The 19,213-nt window shown below is 35.0% G+C and overlaps 1 non-coding gene across 1 annotated transcript; it reads right to left on the bottom strand.

Annotated features, from left to right (window-relative positions):
* Window positions 1-4,340: 4,340 nt before the first annotated feature.
* Window positions 4,341-4,447, bottom strand: LOC121218993 (small nucleolar RNA R71). Its single transcript, XR_005915474.1, has one exon. It is a non-coding gene; the product is annotated as a small nucleolar RNA R71 (small nucleolar RNA).
* Between the last annotated feature and the right edge of the window lie 14,766 nt (window positions 4,448-19,213).

The following is a 19,213-nucleotide window of genomic DNA, read 5'->3' as shown; positions in this document are numbered from 1 at the left end:
TTTATTTTGGGAAATAAAAAAAACAAATATCGGGTTGAATTGAATTATAAAGTATTGGGTTAAAAGTTCAGGAAGTACTTGTAATTGGACCTGATACGGGAGAGGCCCAAAAGCTTTCATGTTTAAAGAGAGGGACGATAAACCCTAGTTTGTTTAAGACAAAACCTAGTTTGTTTAACTAGGGTTGCTACCCCTTATACTCCTAATTAGACCAGGAGTTCATTTTTCTATTTGAAATAGACTTCTACAATTCAATTAGGTTTTCACCTCTTCTCCCTATAAACAGATGGCACCGGTAGGGCTAAAAATACACAACTTTCAGATATTGTCATTTTGCTCGAAAATAGTGAGAGTTTATTCTCGAAGTATTAATTCTCTTTTCGAGAATAATAATTCTACTGAATTCTATTGAGAGAAGTTTTGCTTTCACATTGAAAGTGAAGAAAACTATTTTTGGTTCTGTGTTTAATTCGAATCGTTCGAGCCTAGACTAGAAGCAGTTCGTGGTACGAGAATAGTAGAAAAGGCTGTTAGGTTAAAATTTAGGAACAACAAGGATCCTTCTAGCTGAAAACACATATGTGATTTTGATAAAGGGTTTATTGCTATAAATATCACAAACTGGCTCAATTTTTAAAATTTTGTTTTTCCGCTGTGTCAGAAAGCTGTTTTCAAACCGGATTTTCTCCAACAGAGTAACCATAAGTACATATAAATGGCATTATGAATTGATTAGGTAGTATGTGAAATGAATGGTATTGGTAAGTTGATCTGTATGCATATTGAGTTAGTATGTTAAAATGATGATTTGTATGTTTATAATGTATTGTAAGTTGTTGGCATAAACTTATTTAAGAATAGTCTATGAATTGAAATTGGATTGAATGTATGCATATGTTTTAAACTTGTATAATGTTGGCTTGAATCATAGAAATACCATTGAGTGTATTTGCTCAACGTACAATTTGTTTTCTTCGTGCACAGGTAAAGTATATTCTAGTAGTTTGAGCAGTTGATCCAGCATCCAGGAAGCAACCCCCGACTCAGTAACATTTGTAAATCTCGTTTTGTTTTAAGCATGGTATATACCTAGGTTGAGTCAATTTTCGTGCAAAACAATGTCTATGTACACTTTTGATTTAGAAGTTTAATGTATGAATTTGGTTAATTGAATACAATGTTTAAATGAATTCAAAATATGAGGTTGAATGGTATGAAATGTTGTATTGGTCTATGGCATTGATGAATAGGTATTTATGCTTGAAGTTAGGAATGATTTGTGTTAAATGGTTGAATTATAAAAAATGTGATATTGGTGTATCACAGAATAAGTGTTATAGTTCAAGAATTGGTTCATTTGAATATCATATTTTAGATGAAACTAGATTGTGTTTAAGTAAATTGGTAGATTGAAATAATTTGTCACATTGTGACGTTGAGTGTAGATCGTTGCGACAAGATCAGGCCACCATGCCATGATGCGATGTCAAGCATGGGTTGTTTAGATGAGACCTAGTTAGTATGTTGTGTCACGACGAGGAACCTCATAACTTCGTGACGTCAACCTAAAATTTTGTAAACATTACAGTTTGTCATATCGCGACGAGATCGGGCCACTATGCCACGACACGATGTCAAGCATAGGTTGTTGAGATGAGACCTAGTTACTATATTGTGTCGTGACAAGGAACCCTATAACTTCGCGATGTCAACCTAAAATTTTATAAACATTACGGTTTAGTCCTAATTTGATCTTGAGTTAGCATTAAAGCCTTAGTAAGCTCGTTTAAGACCTAGAAATAGTTGTTTATTATATTGTATGCATGTATTTACTAAAATTAATCATTCATTTGTTTGTAGTTTAATCTTAGTTACTTCGACAATGAATGTGGCACCTTATAGCTCAGACCTAACGATCAGGTTAGGTTTTAGGTGTTACATTAGCACCACTGAGCCCTATTGCTCAGCATACGATTTGTTTGTTCCGTGTGTAGGTCATGAACGAGAGCTTTTGTAGACTCAAGTGCAAGCATCTAATTTCTCCAAACTCAACTCAGAAGACTTCTCAATCCTTTTGCAATGTATATATGTGTTTTGAGTCTTGTGGCATGTACTTAAGTTTATTTGATACTTTTGGCACTATAAGCTATAACGTTTCTAAAGGCTAAGTTTCATCACTTGAATTATGATTATTTATGTTTGTTTATATATGTCTGAATGTGTTACTTAGTACATTAAACCTTAATGCTTTGGATGCTATGATTTAATGATGTTTGATTCTGTTTACATGTGCTGAATTGGTGGTTTTTTATTGGTGCAATATTTGAGTATGTTTTTGGTGCAATTAGATAAAGTTTTTATGCTTAAAAAATGTGCATTTTAGGCTATTTGACCATTTAGTCTCGAGACAGAAAGAACATGTCTCAAGATCGTTAGAACAAGTTTCATTTAAATTTTACATTTAAAAGCACGAGGTCTCAAGACATAAATGTATAATTTTGAGACAATTGATCTTAGGTCTCGATAAACTGTAAAAGTAACATATTTTAATCTCATTCTTAATGCATTTTTGGATGATTAATTATGTAAATTAGTGAATTTGATGCTCCTAATGCTTTAAATTCATGTTTCTAATTATGTAAATTAGTGAACTTTATGCTCCCAATCTTTTAAATTCATGTTTCTATACTTAGGAGAGCATTTGGGAGCGAAAGGAGCAAAAAATGAGCCAAAATCGGACAAATAGAACTGTTTCCAAGATCCACATGGGATGGCCACACGCCCGCGTGAGCCACACGGGCTGGCCACACGCCTATGTGCCATTCCGTGTTGATATCGCACCCTGCTTCCCAAATACGCAAAAAACCTAATTTTTAGGCTTTCTGAGCATTCTAAAGTCTATAAATATCAATTAGAAGAAGATCTAAAAGGGCACTCAGAGAAGATTGAAGAAATCACTCGAAGAACGCCATCAGAATCAACTTAGAAGCGGATTTCCTTCAAGATTGGAGGATATTAATTCATGTTTAATGTGCTTATTTCAGTGGAGCAAAAGTCCTTGTTTAAGAGTAGATCTAGCATAATTGAGTGGAGTTGCATGGAATCTTAAAAATAGGACGAAATAAATCTACCAAATTAGAGTGAAATCTAATAGGGGAATCCATGGATCGAGTTAATGCGACGATAGGGGTTTTAATTAGAAAGAGATTTCAATTAATCAACCTAGAGTCAGTTGTTCTTACTCTCAAAAGAGATATTAACATAATTTAGGATTTCTACGGATCAAGACACAAGTGAATAAATCGTTTAATTCAGATTCAAAATAATCGGTGAAGTCTAGGTGAATTCTTTCCTGGGTATTGTCTTTCTCTTTGGTTATCTTTGATTATTTTCCCATTTCATTCTCTGTTGCGTTCGTAGTTAACTTAGATTAGCAGTTTTAGATTAAAAACAATCACTTCAATTTATCGGCTAAATAATAGAAAAACGGTAATCACTAGTACTTTTAGTCATCGTGGATACGATATTCCCTACTCACCATAGCTATACTATTGTTCGATAGGTGCACTTGCCTTTGTCGTAATTATAGTTAGTTTAGTGACCATCAAGTTTTTGGCGCCGTTGCCAGGGACTAAAATATTAAGAACACTTGATTTTTATTAATTTAGCCATTTATTTTTATTGCATTTTCTTTTTGTTTTTAGTTTAATTTTTGTTTTCTAATTTTTCTTTTATTTGCTTCTGGCAGGTTCCTTTAGCTTATGACTAGAAGAAACCCGTCAAGACCACTATTATTTGACAGTGAGATTGAAAGTACAGTTTGCAGAAATCGTAAAGAAGCAAGGCAAAGTCGACAAAGTATAGTAGATGAGCAAGAGGACGTTATTATTATTATTGAAGAGATGAGTGATAACTAGAATAATCAGCTGCCTCCTGCAGTTGTTGCGAATCCTGCAAATCGAAATCCTGCTTCTCGCACTATGTACGATTATACTAAGCCCACTCTAAATGGGGCTGAAGCGAGTATTGTAAGACCCACCATTGCTGCGAGTAATTTCGAACTGAAGCCGAACATTATTCAGATGGTACGACAATTTGTTCAGTTTGATGGTTTGCAAGACGAAAATCCAAATACTAATTTGGCTAATTTTCTAGAAGTCTATGACACTTTCAAGATAAATGACGTTTCTGATGATGCCATTCGCTTACGGTTGTTTCCCTTCTATTTGAGGAACAAAGCTAAACAGTGGTTGAATTCTTTACCACAAGGTTCTATCACTACATGGGATCAAATGATCGAGAAATTTCTACTGAAGTACTTCCCACCGGCTAAAACAACTAAGCTGAGGAATGATATCTCTTCCTTCGTGCAGATTGACTTAGAGACCCTATATGATGCATGGGAGAGGTATAAGGATTTATTGAGAAGGTGCCCTCACCATGGGTTACCTCTATGGCTACAGGTTCAAAGCTTCTACAACGATTTGAACCCCTCAACTAGGCAGTTGATAGATGCAGCAGCAGGTGGTACTCTGAACAATGAAACACCTGAAGCGACTTATGAGTTTATAGAGAGGAGATGACACTGAATAATTATCAGTGGCAAGTCATGAGGACAAAGCTGATGAAAGCAGTCGGTGTTTTTAACTTAGACGCGGTCACCATGTTATCTAATCAGATAGAACTTTTAAATAAGAAAATTGATGGTTTATATGTTTCTACGCAGGTACATCAGGTGATGCAATGCGATATGAATGGAGGAGGAATGAACAATTCAGAATATTTGCCCTATAGTCCTAGCACAGAGAACGAGCAAATCAACTATATGGGTAATAATTCTAGGCCTCAGAATAACCCTTATAGTAATACCTATAATGCAGGTTGGAGGAACCATCCCAATTTCTTTTGGGGTGGTCAAGGAAATCAGAGAGCACAACCCCCTCCAGGCTTGCAACAACAACCTTACAAGTAAGAGAAGCTCGCTTCCAAAACACCGAAACAACATTTAAAAACCAACAAGCGTCGATCCAAAGGCTTGAAAACCAAATAGGTCAACTCGCTAAATTAATCTCAAAACGACGACAAGGTAGCTTGTCAAGTAATACTGAAACTAACCCAAGAGAGCAACGTCATGCAATTACTGTTCGAGATGAAGAAGGGTTAGTTGAATCTAAATCAGAACCAAGGTAAGAAAGTGTGGTAAGTAACGGTAAGGTTGAGGTAAGCTAAAATGAACAAAAATTGGTTGGTAAAGGGTATAAACCTCGAGTGCTATATCCTAACACGACAAAGAAAGACCACATGAATGAACAACTTAGTAAATTTCTTAAACTTCTGAAAAAATTACACATTAACTTACCATTTATCGAAGCTCTTTCGCAGATGCCCAATTCCATTAAATTTTTAAAGGAGCTTTTGGCAAATAAACAGAAGTTAGATGATTCGTTGCATGTGGAGCTAAATGCAGTTTGCTCAGCCATTTTGCAGAATAAACTACGCAACATATTGAAAGATCTAGGGATTTTTACTATTCCTTGTTTAATTGGTAGTTTAAATATTAATAATGCTTTGGCTGATTTAGAGGCTAGTATTAATGTCATGCCCTATAAAATGTTTAAGCAATTAGGTGTTGGGAAACCCAAACAAACTAGGATGAGTATTCAATGAGCAGAAAAAACCATTAGATTTCCTAGGGGTATTACTAAAGACGTACTTGTGAAAATTGATAAATTCATATTCCCAGTTGATTTTTCTATTTTAGACATGGATGATGTTAGTGACGTACCTTTAATTTTAGGACGACCCTTTTTAGCAACTTCCAGAACAAGTATTGATGTTGGTACAGATGAATTAATACTTTGTGTAGGTGATGACACGATTACACTCCAAGCTCGTGATTCTGTTAAGACATCTAGTGATCGAGATGATTATACGAGTTCTGTTAATATGAGCAACCTTGTGGCTCAGACTTCTTTGTAGGAAACCCTTCAAAAAATGTGATAGAGCCACGTTCCAGTCCATATGACAGAAACAGAACGACTCATGAAGAATGAATGCTACAGATCGATTAACTAGACGAATGACGGCCACATGTCAAGGAGAAACCGAGAATACAAGATGTAGAACCAAAGCAACGCCATGACGAACATATGGATGGAACGAACCAATTTAAGGTTGGGGACAAGGTAATGCTAGATAAAACTGATCCTCGAATTGCCACTTCAGAGCTTGATACAAATAGATCAAATCCCTTTACGGTACTGAATGTCTTCCCATACGGTACAATCAAGGTAACTCACTCTGAATTTGACACATTTAAGCTAAATAGTACTTGATTTAAACCTTATGTTGATAGTAGAATTGATAACGAGATAGAGGGGTTTCAACTCCGCGAACCACCGTGACCGTGCGGATGCGAGGTAAGTCGAGCTTAGACTTTAAATAAGCGCTTCTTGGACACACGAGCTTAGACTCCGCGAACCACTACTAAATTTCTTAATTTTATTTCATGATATTTTTAAAATTAGTTAATTTTCAAATTTTAAAAAAAAAATATGTTTTTTGACCTATACGGCCTGGACACACGGGCGTGTCCCTAGCCGTGTGCACTAAAAGGTGTTCGACAGTAAGTTACAAAACTTCGCGACATGTCACATGGCCAGGACACTCGGGCTTGCCCTTGGCCGTGTGGATCCTAAGACTTAGTTTTAAAATTTTAAGAAAATTGATAGTGAGTTACATGGCCTGACGATACGGCTGTTTGACCTATACGACCTGGCGGCACGGCCGTGTAACCTACACGGCCTGGACACACGGGCGTGTCCTTGGCCGTGTGAATCCTGAGACTTCTATTTTTTTTTCTAAAATTTGACTGTTACACGGTCTAAAATAGTCCATGCGACCATGTGGACCACACGGCCTGAACATATGGGCGTGTCCTAGGCCGTGTGAAACCTGAAGCTAATTTTTTTCATTTTTAAATCAAGTTAGAGAGTTACACAGGCAAGGTACACGGCCGAGCTACGCGGGCATGTAGGAGTTCACACGGGCGTGGGAGAAGCGAAAAAGGTTGCACACGGCCATGCGACACGGCTGTGTGAAGACTGGATTTGTATTTTTTAAATCAGACACGGGCTGGAGAGAACCACACGGGCGTGTGACATGGCTGTGTGGCCTAACACGGGCTTTTACACGACTGTGTCACCCTTAAAAAAGCCCTAGCCGTTTTTCGTTTCATCTGTTTTATCTTCTTCCCCTACCATCCCAACATACCCTAGTCGCCACCACTTTCCTACCCTCTATAATCCGGCCACCCTCGTCGCCCCACTCTCTCCCTTCCTCCTGCCTTTTCTCTTGTTCCTCAATCGTGACCCCCATAGCCATCACCTTTGCACACCGCCGACCTCTTTCCGTCTCAATCGTCACACTTATTCCCGTCACCCACCCCAACTGACTCACTCCCCTTCTCCTTTCTCGGTCTCCCCCACCCTTTTTCCCCACTCCCGTACCACCACACCATCCCTTCTCCTCTCCCCTTTCCTTATCTCCCCTCTCCCTTCCCTTTCTCTTTTTCTTTTCCCCGTCGGACCACCGCCCGCCCCACATTCTCTAGTCGACCAAACCTCCACCCCGTCGACCACCGCACCAGCCACCGTGTGTCCACCCCAACGCCCTGCCTTCTGTCCTCTTTTCTTCCCCTTGATTCTTTTCCTTTTCTTATTATTATTATTGTTATTTCTTTATTTCTGTCTTTATTATTATTATTATTATTATTAGTTTTACTAATTTTATTTATTTCTTTAATTATTCTTGTTTATTTAGTTTCTTTACTGTTGATTTTAGGTTTATTCTTAATTTAGGTTTTGGACATTTCTACTAGTTTATTTTTATTTTATTTTTCATGCAGCGGTATTACACATTTATTTTGTTTTAGTTGATTTTATTTTTGATTTTATTCTTGCTAGTCTTGATTATTCATTTTTATTGTTGATCATTATTAGTTTTATTAATTCTTACTGTATTTTTATTTGGTAGTAGCATTCTGCTTATTAGTTTTATTATGTTCAAAGTCAATTTCTCTATTAGTCTAATTTTTGAGATTCACTTAGATTTTTATTTCCTATTAGTGTGCATCTATTATGTTGGTTCATTCGTTTCATTTATTTGATTGCTTTATTGCAAATTCATTATGACAAACATATGAATGAAGTCTAAGGTAGCCGTCCCTACTTTGAAAAAGTGGAAGACCCTTGGAACGACCTTCTCCTCGAGTGCTTCCGCCGAGGCCCGCCACCATTTTCTCAGATTTTTAGAGGATTCTGAGGAGGAATTATTTCAGCTACTCTGATTGCGGCCACTCGGCTTAGGTTGATGTATTGATTGAGTTGCTTTGGAGCAGGTCCAGCTAGCTGATCTTGTTCGCGCCTTTATTACCACAGCCCCGTGGGATGGATTTTTCTCCATCATTGTGCCCACCTACATGGCGCTGATTTTAGAGTTCTGCTTGACTTTCACTCTCTAGCATGCGATGGCGACTTATGATGAGCCATGCACCATCACTTTCAGACTCGGTGGCCTGGTGCACCATATGAGTGTCCCTAAGTTCGGCGCTTCTTTAGGACTATAGCTTTGGAGTTTATGAGTGTCGAGTGCTTCCTCTGCCTACATCGGCACATCCACTACTCGCCATTTAGTTGTTGGGCAAATCGTACGGCAAGTATGACCCATTTAGTTGTTGGGCACATCCACTACATCGGCACATCCTCTATGCTTACACTCGCCGGCCAGATGTCCCCATAGAGAATATCGAGTATGACCCATATGAGGATGATCGAACTACTTCGTAGAGTAGATCCTCTTCAGAATTGATTAGTTCATTCTGACTCTTAGAATGAACCTGATGACTTCACTGATGATGTCCCTTTACATCACGAGGACCCACCTCATTTTCCACTTTCGAGTCACCGTCCTCTTTCTTCTGCTGCTACTTTAGCGGACCTCTCTGAATGGTTCACTCGTTTCGAGCAGCACTGCTTTCAGAGGTTCGACAGCATTGACGCGACATTAAGCAGATTTGTCAGCATCTCCATATATTAGACTTATTTCATTTTTATCTTTTGAACTATATTTTTATTTTTATGTTTGTTTCTAATCTAGTTATAATCCCTTAATATTTTTCACTATTTGTGTTTATTTTCTTATTAGTTTTCTCGGAATCGTACTCTACACTTAGATTTAACTACAATTTCGCTTTTCACTATTCTGGGGATTTCATCCAATATTCAGGGCAGTTTCAGTTTTCTCCCTCGCTGATGATATTCTGTTTATACTGTGATTATATCTGTTTGTACATTGAGGACAATGTACATCTTAAGTGTGGGGAGGTTATTTATATAATTATTAGAAAATCCCAGAATTATGTCTTGTGTTTAAATACTTTTCTCATACTTCTATTAGAATGATTTTTTATTAATTTGTTATTTTTGTTGATGTGTTTTTAGATTAATTTGGCGATAATTGTGTATTGGTTGATTTAAACTTTAAGACATGAGAGAATAAAGCATGATAAGTTTATTTTTAGAAAAAAAATTTAGGTTGTTTCCCTGAACTGAGGTGTTACCTTGAAGTTTTAAATTTACAAGTTTGACATCAAAACCCATAATTTTTTGTGAGATTTTGAGCCTTTAGAGCATGCATTTTTCTTGCTCATTTTATTATTGGTTATGAGTGTGTCAAATTGATTTGTTATTCTAGAACTTTAGTTGATTATACATATCGAGACCACTCCTTTGATTTGATATACTGTGAAGGTAAAGACACTTAGGTTTTAACCCACTTATCCTATAAAAAGCCTACCTACATAATTAACCCTTAGTGAACCCCATTGAGCCTAACACACCGTTTCTTGATTTACCTATTAATGTTAACCCATAACTCATTTTTTGCTCGTTGAGGATTTTTCTGATTTTATTGACTCTCTTGTTATCGAGATTTGATTTGATTAATTGCCTAATTAAGCCCTTTTGTTTAATTTGCTGAATTATTTCTTATTGTAAAAAAAACGTATAAAAAAATAAAAAAATACATATATATTGATTATTATTTAGTTCTATGATAATTGAGCTTGAACAGTTAAATTCATATTTTTAAAAGAAGCTCGTGTTATTCTTGAACAGTTTTCGATTGATGTAATTGTTTTTAATTCAGCATTTGTTTATTTTTCTAGTTTCGTAATTTATCAATTCGATCTCCATTTTAACTGCCTTTTTCAGCCTTTCTCCACAACTTTAACCTAAGCCCAATTACAACCTCTTAAAGACCTTTTGATTTGTGTATCATCTCATTTTATAGTGGTGGAGATTTGATTTTTATGCAAGCCAATGGTAATGACTTTTCATGTTTGACTACTGAGTGCTTATTCTTTAACCTTAAACACATTGAGTGATTTGAGTGAATCTTTAGTGAGGATGTCGATTCTTGTCGATTTTGAATTAAAGGTAATTACATAGATAAGGGGAAATACCTATGTTTTCATGCGTTAAAAATGTTCGACTTGGATTGTTTGAATCCTTAGTGCTCTTTTAGTTGAATTATCCATGTATGATTATTTGTGAATTATGACGAAACATCATTGATGAGAATAATGAGTTGAGAAAGATTAATTTTAATTGTGAGTTGAGGATTTTGCTTGAGGACAAGCAAACGCTTAAGTGTGGGGATATTTGATAAGCTGTAAAAGTAACATATTTTAATCCTATTCTTAATACATTTTTAAATGATTAATTATGTAAATTAGTGAATTTGATGCTCCTAATCCTTTAAATTCATGTTTTTATACTTAGGAAAGCATTTGGGAGCGAAACTAGCGAAAAACGAGCCAAAATCAGACAAATAGAGCTGTTTCCAGGATCCAATTGGCTTAGGCATTTCCAAACAGGCTGGCCACACGCCCATGTGAGCCAAACAGGCTGGCCATACGCCCATGTTCCATCCCGTGTTGATATTACGCCCTGCTTCCCAAATACGCGGAAAAATCCAATTTTTAGGCTTTGTGAGCATTTTAAATCTATAAATATAAATTAGAAGATCTAAAAGGGAGCTTAGAGAAGATTGAAGAAATCACTCGAAGAACACCATCGGAATCAACTCAGAAGTAGATCTCCTTCAAGATTAAAGATCTCTATTTAATTTCCTTCGAAGTTTTATTGAGTTTCTTTATGTCTTGTTTTTATCCTAACTTTGAGATGTTTTCATTCCAAATTATGAACTAAATTCCCTAGATACCTAAGAGGAAACCTATGATGAATTTTATTATTCGATTTTTGATTTACATGATAAATACTTGATTCTTGTTCTCAATTTTGTATGCTTATTTCGTGTTTTAATATTTTTGGGATATTAATTCATGTTCAATGTGCTTATTTCAGTGGAGCAAAAGTCCCTGTTTAAAAGTAGATTTAGCATAATTGAGTGGAGTTGCATGAAATCTTAGCAATAGGACAACATAAATCTACCGGATTAGAGTCAAATCTAATAGGGGAATCCATAGATCAAGTTAATGCGACGATAGGGGTTTTAATTAGAAAGAGATTTCAATTAATCAACCTAGAGTCAGTTATTCTTACTCTTGAAAGAGATATTAACATAATTTTGGGATTTCTACGGATCAAGACACAAGTGAATAAATCATTTAATTCAGATTCAAAATAATAGGTGAAGTCTAGGTGGATTCTTTCCTGGGTATTGTCTTTCTCTTTGGTTATCTTCGATTATTTTCCCATTTCATTCTCTGTTGCATTCGTAGTTAAATTAAATTAGTAGTTTTATATTAAAGATAATCACTTCAATTTATCGGCTAAATAATAGAAAAACGGTAGTTACTAGTACTTTTAATCCTCATGGATACGATATTCCCTACTCTCCATAGCGATACTATTGTTCGATAGGTGTGCTTGCCTTTGTCGTAATTATAGATAGTTTAGTGACCATCAGGTCTCGAGACAAGTGATCTTTTTCTTGAGACTTATCTCGAGACAGGAACCCATTGTCTCGAGACATTCAAATATCAAAGCAAAAATAAGAAAATAGGGAAGGTTCGTCTTGAGACAATTAGTAGTGTCTCGAGACATACTAACTTCGAATCTAAAAATCCCAAAATAATTTATGACTTGTCTCAATACAAGAATTTAAAATTTGACATTTGAGTTCGAATTCGACATTTGACCTTTCTTAACACCAGTTTACAATGATTTTGAACCTTAATCATAATAAATGAATAATTTTAAGTATGATTAATGATCAAACTAGTTAATTGATATATTATGTTTGAAATTTTATGATTATGAAATAGATTAGCTTGAGTTGCTTTGGCAATGTAATAAGATATCACATACTCAGATTTGAAAATCGGGTTGAGTATGGAGTGTTTCACAAACTATAATTTTATCATATATTATTTATAATTTTATAAATTTTGAAGAGACCTAAAAGCGAATTTTCCATTTTAGAGGGGTTTGACCCCCTTGCATGATTATAGATACATGTCCCTTCACATGTAAACCTCCTTTGATCTTTATTGAAGTTGATCTAAGACTTATATAAAAGGTTCATCATGACTTAAAACCTATTTTTTTTCATATAACACTAGGAAGTTAAATAAAATCGAGACCAACTTATTTAAATACCTCCCATCAACCTATTCATTCTTTTATCATTTCTTTACCAAACTTCATTGAAGCTCTCATTCCCATTCTTAAGATTCACTCGAAACCTCTGTCTATAGCTCTCGACTTCGCAATGTAAACCCTCAATAGATTTCAAATCCTTTTTATATCAACAATAATAACAAATGGTGAAAACTTGCTTTGATTAAATACATAACATATCCTTCTTTAGTTGGTTATTTGTTCCAGAACAATATCTATAACCTATAACTATATATAAAATTAAGAAATATTAAGGGTAAACTGTAAAATAGTCCCTTATGTTTGTTTAAATTTATGTTTTGGCCATTGAAGTTTCTATTGTTATTGTTTGGTCACTAACGTTATCGATTTATAACAACTTGGTCACTTTGTTGTTAATTGCCTTAGAGGTGTAATGAAAATCGCATGTAGCTCGTTAAATGCTTACTTGGATACCATGTCTTTAATTCTTTAAGTTTTTTTTATTGTAGGCTCTACCACTTATTTCTGTTATTTTCTTTATCATTTATTCTTTATTCATTTTTTTTCTCTCTCCCACGTTTCTTTCTTATTTCTTTCTCTTTTTTTTACACTCTCTTATTCTTTTCGCCCTAATTGTAGGCACTACAGGAATTTAAAGTTTTAGTAGCGTTTATAGTGCAAAAGGTCAAGCGTTAACGGTGTTTATGAGAAAAACACCGCAAAAGGTCAAGCATTAGCGACGCTAGAAGAAAAATGCTGCAAAGTATAATTTTATTTTAAACAAAATTGCACCGTTTTTCTATGCTCACTTTATCCCCAACTCATCCCCGAAATCCCTTATTTTTCCCCTAAAAATTTTCCCTAAATCTTTAATTCCCCAAATTAAAATCCCCAAATCTTCATCCGACCATCTGCTACATCGCCATCGATTGTCCCCTCTGTTGCATTGCTGTCGACTGTCCCTTCTGCCGAATCACTGTCGACATTCGTTTGCCTCATCACCCTAGATACTACTCTGTTGCATCGCCGTATAAGTATTCTTATGTATATTCCAAAATGAACATAACAGTTTAGGTTTCTACATGCGTTTATTTTGGTTAAAATGGATACCTATTTGAATAAGATTGCTCTTCATTTTCTTAGAAATAGGTCCCTCGTTCTTTCATCTATTGTTCAGATTTAATTTTGGCATGCATTGGATTTAATTTTATGGAATTATCCCATGAAGAATTTGAACTTGTAAAAGTACAGTAGTGAAGCCAGGCCTTGTAAATTTAAGGGTTTAGGGGTTTTTTCTGTTAAGTTTTTTGTTTTTGCTTTTCTTCTCTGGTTCTTGTTTATAAGAGAGAAATAACTGTTGTCTTATTTCTGCTGCTAGTGGATGTTCATTAGTTCTTGATTTTGGTTTCCCCCTAATGTTTTATAGTTCATATTTAGTTCATTTGTGTCGTTTTTATGGTTCTATGTTTTGTTGACCTAGTTTAGTAGATTGTTGTTTCAAACTTTTGTTATGTATATAAATGTCTGAATACCCTATATGGATTAAATTTGGATATCTTCACATTTGGTGGTCTTTGTTGATGCTATTCTGCATTGAACTAATCTATCTCTAGGATTGGGAAATGATGAACACAAGTGCTGGTCTTCTTAGGAAATTTGTTTAAGGTTAAATACCTTTTTTTTAAAAAAAATTAGTATTTTTAGCAAATTTTGCTTAAAAATTGTTAAATATATTGTTTTTCAGAAAAAATTGCTTAATATATATCATATGTTTATGAAATTTATAATAATTTGCTTCTAAAATAGAGATGATTGGGTATTTGAAATACTGTTTTCAAAATATCCACCTACTCGAAATTTTTTTCATAAATCCCCCCTTAATATCTATTTATTAAGAAATTTTATGTGTATTGCATATAAAATGCCTAGAAGAAGATTGTGAGATCTCAGTATTATTCAAAATCCTCCAAATTTGGAAGAAACAAATAGTGAACAACAAACTGCTATTGGATCTTCGAATGTTCCGAATGCAGCTGACGAACCTGCAGAAATTCAAAGTCATGTTAACTTTAATTTACATGCATGTTGACTTTTATTATTGATTTTTGTTTCAAATTCTTATATTATAATATACCATTTTTAGCTGAAAGTGGTGGGAGGCACAAAACTCGAGGACGTACGCTATTAAATGATTTATACGAGTTAAATTTTTTCGAGCGTGTCAAAGTAGCTAGAAACAGTCTTGGTCAGTCTATTGGATTGTCCTTAAACATTCTAGAAACTACGAAATCTATGGTGGAGTCTTCTTCTTTTTGTTTTGATTCTCTTGATTTGTTATTTCTTTATGTTTTTTTAGTTGTTGTTTGAGGATAATTGGTTGTTCGTATTGTTGAAAAATTGGTTTAGAAAATTTTGTTTTAGGCACAGAGGAAGTTTAAAATTTTCTTTAAAACTGAGTATTGTGATATTTAGAACAATAGACATTAATTGTAATTATACTTGTGCTTTATATGAGACTATTAAGTTGATGCCAACTTTCTACCTAATGTCTTTCTCTACTATTCTCGAATCACGAGTTGCTTTGAGTGTGGACTCTAGAATCATGAACCGGTAGTACATAATGAATACTTTTTTAACTTTTAGTAGGAAAGTTATTTCTCTCTTCAATTGAAATTATGCATTTTTTTCTAGAAAATAGAATTTATTTTGTAAAATAAATTGCCACCATTTTTTGGTAGAATAATGATGTAAATAATGTGTGTTAATAGTTCAACACATAGTTCCTATTTGTAGAGCATCAGTACAAGAGTTCTGTTCGAATAAAGTTTGATTAAATAATAATATTTTAATAGAAAATGCAACTTCTACTCTAAGTAGAAGTAGTAGCGGTAGCGACATGCCTTATACAGTACTAAGGTTTGTCGCCCTTTGTGTTCCATAAAACCTAGTTGGACCTTTCATGTATTGGGTCCAATTACATGTGTTATTGGACTTTAATCCAACTTATATTTTCTATTTGAAAATACTAATTAATTAATTTATTAAAATAAACTAAATTAATTTTTGTATTAAATTATTTTCTCAATCCAGTTCTAATTCTGTTAAAGTTATGACAATTTTACCATATTAAAATCTATGAGGAAAATATATTCAATTTCTTCATTTAACAAATCTGTGATGACTAATTAATTTAATTCTCACTTTAAACTTCAATTATGTAACACCCTCACCCGACCCAATTGCCAAATCCAGGTGTGGAGTGCCACAATAGGGTCGAGTTGAACTAATTTTACAAATTTTAAGCTTGATTTCTTATGGACAAATTTTATTTATTTAGAACCATTCAATTACAACAAAATCACTAAGTTTTAAGTCAAGGGTTTACTACAAAATGCTCCACCTTGTGCATGACATTATCCTTTAATCGCTCCTCAATCTGCCCCGGTCTAACTGGGTCCCTCCCTAAGATCCTTTTTTATCTGACGAGTCCTGCATACATAAATCAGATTATGTAAGTTGACATGAACTTAGTGAGTTTCTTTGTTACACCAAAACATACCCCACTATGCAAGGATTCAAATAAATAATCCTATAATAAAAATAAACTCCCTGTTCGCTTGGAGAAATTTCTCTCGAGACAACCCGACGATTTCTGTTTTATTGTTCAACTTATCTATTGATGGATAAATCATTAGATCTCCCTTTTCGTAATCATTCTAGTTTAATAGTTCCCTAAACGACTCATCTAATTTGCAATCTTTGTCCTTCTTTTACTTATATCCTTTCTTTCAACCCTATTACAGGGTGGGTTTCTTTCCCCCCATTTACTATAAATAGAGTTCTTCAGCCTACCCTCTAAACGACCTTTCAGGTTATATCCACCTTGGCGAATATTTCACATGATCACTTAATATTTGGCTATCACACTAATGCCTTACCGGCTTCCATGATCACTGTTCTAGGACTATCCCCATTTTTCCATCACCTTTGCCTTGTCTTATAACACCCCTAACTTGTCTCCGTTCGTTGAATTAGGGTTACAGAACATTACTTTACAAATCAGGACATTTTCCATTAAACAGAAACAAAAATATAAAATAAATGATAACATTCAATAATTTATGATAATCAAGGTAAAAATACACTTACGGGCCTTTAATCGAGTTCACGGAATCCTAAAAATAGTTTGGAAATAATCCGGGACTAATTTGAATCAAAACAGAAAAATATGCAAAAAATTGAAAACTTTGGAAACAGGGGGTCACACGGTCGTGTGGCCAGGCCATGTGGAATAGCCCAGGCCGAGTGGTTTCACACACACCCATGTGGCTTCCCCACACGTTCGTGTGGCCAGACCGTGTGACTAACTGTGATCGTGTGAAAAATCCTGCACCTAAAAATTAATAAGACACATGGTCGTGTGGCAAAGCTCAGGCTGTGTGCACCTTAAAATGCTTCCAAAACAAGGCAAAACTTTCATCCAACACTTAGGTTCCAAGCCAAATTAAAATCAACCATTTCCATACTTCAAAAACACATTTAAACATGCCAAAACAATCAACGTAAGTGCCTAACTAATGTGTTTTTGACACTACAATTCAATTATCAACCTCAATTCACATGACACAACAACTAATTTGTATACAAATTCATGGGTTCATATATAAAACTCATGCCAAACTTATCATTTCTTCTTACTCATTCACATTCATTCATACCATGATTCAAACACTTAAATAATGTTTATATCACATGACCAAAACAACTTTATATGAACATATTCACACCAAGATTAAAGGTGATGTGTCGTCGTACACATGTACCTATACAAGGAAGCTTATACCAAGCTTAAAACATAACATTTGTAATAAGTATCTAAAAGTATACAAAAAAACCTATTACAAGCCATAGAACCCAAAATAAACATATAAAAATCTACCAAAATATATTTGGATAATGTGATCTTCAAGTTGATCTGATCGCCCGACTTCACAAAACGTTATTTATAAGGGGATAAGATAAATAACACAAGTAAGTTTTTATAGAGCTTAGTAAGTTTGATGGTTAAAATGATAAAGTTTACCGAATTAAACATAACAATACTAAAAGTCAAAATTTCCTGTCAACCACAATTCATAACAGGTGAGTATATATGTAACACCCCAAACCCGACCTAGACGTTATGGCCGAATCCGGAGAAGTCACAAAGAAGGGTTTTGAAAACTGAGTCGTTTCGTTAAATCATTTAATTTTAATAACTCATATTCGTTTATAACAATTATAAAAAATGTTATTTCATTAATTTATTTACCAAAACATAATTTACAGCAGAAGTCATAGAAAACATTATATTTGAAAATTCCATTCGCATTTTTGGAAAACCTTTGTTTTAGTAAAAATCATGTCTTTAGATAAACGTCGGAAGTAAAATGTTAAAACGAAAATCCAAATTCCAAAATTTAACCAAACAGTCTGGAGAGTCTAATTATTACAAAACTCTCAGAAATAATCCTTAATTAAAAAAAACCACAATCTTAAACAATTTACAAACTCGTGGTCATCGTGAGACTTCGTCACACCGATCCGCCTAAGCCTGTGGATTAACTGAACATAACAGACAACAGATGTGAGTTTTCTTAAACTCAACGTGTAGCCCAACGAAAATAGACATGCAATATATACATAAATCTCATACGCAGTCAGATACTGATTCAGACTTATGTCCGCTTTAGATATAGATAACAGAATCAGTTAAACAGTACAAATAAGCAGAATCCTACCCCCATCCTCTACACACCGTCTCCGACCGTCCCATCACACCATGTTGGGTTAAAAAACTCACCCTTCCCTACACACCGTATAGTGTCGATACGACACATTACAGATAATATGCAGTCAAGCTACCAAAATATAGGCAAAGTGTCACCGTACAGTCCACTTCCTCAACATATACAAAACCTATCTCAGTCACAGATACATAAATAGCAAATACAGTAATATCATGCATAACATGCTCATATACAGATCGCATATATATATACTTAACGGAATAGATGTACATATTGGTATCCTACACAAGACAGACTATCAGAGTATTAGATCACATAGTTTAGGGTTTGGTTAGCCTTTTTTGACCCTACAGTAGGCTCACAGTCTATCAGAACGAACCGTGCGACCTTAGGAAAAATTTCAGATTATTGGCCCACATGCCCGTGGGGGCCTACATCCCCGTATAGCCTACACGCCCAGATTGGCCTTGCCCGTGTGGCCCATACGCCTAACTTGGCCTAGCCCGTGTGACCCACAAGACCATACCCACATCATCACACGATTGTGTCTTGTGCACGACCGCACCTTCGTCAAACACATGGCCGTGTCTCGCACACGACCACCCACATGGCCAGGCACACGCCCGTGTGGCGTCGACAGTGGCCCTTTTTCGGCTTTCGCCGATCTTTAATTTTTTATGTTTAGGATACACACCTGCTAAGGTTTCGATGTGAAAACACTCCTGAACCACACTGCACATAAGATGGACCAATAAAACA

The sequence above is a fragment of the Gossypium hirsutum genome, chromosome D06 (genome assembly GCF_007990345.1).
Source record: "Gossypium hirsutum isolate 1008001.06 chromosome D06, Gossypium_hirsutum_v2.1, whole genome shotgun sequence".
NCBI classification, from domain to species: Eukaryota; Viridiplantae; Streptophyta; class Magnoliopsida; order Malvales; family Malvaceae; genus Gossypium; species Gossypium hirsutum.
Note: the sequence above shows the minus strand (reverse complement) of the source record. Positions and strands in the feature narration are given on the sequence as shown.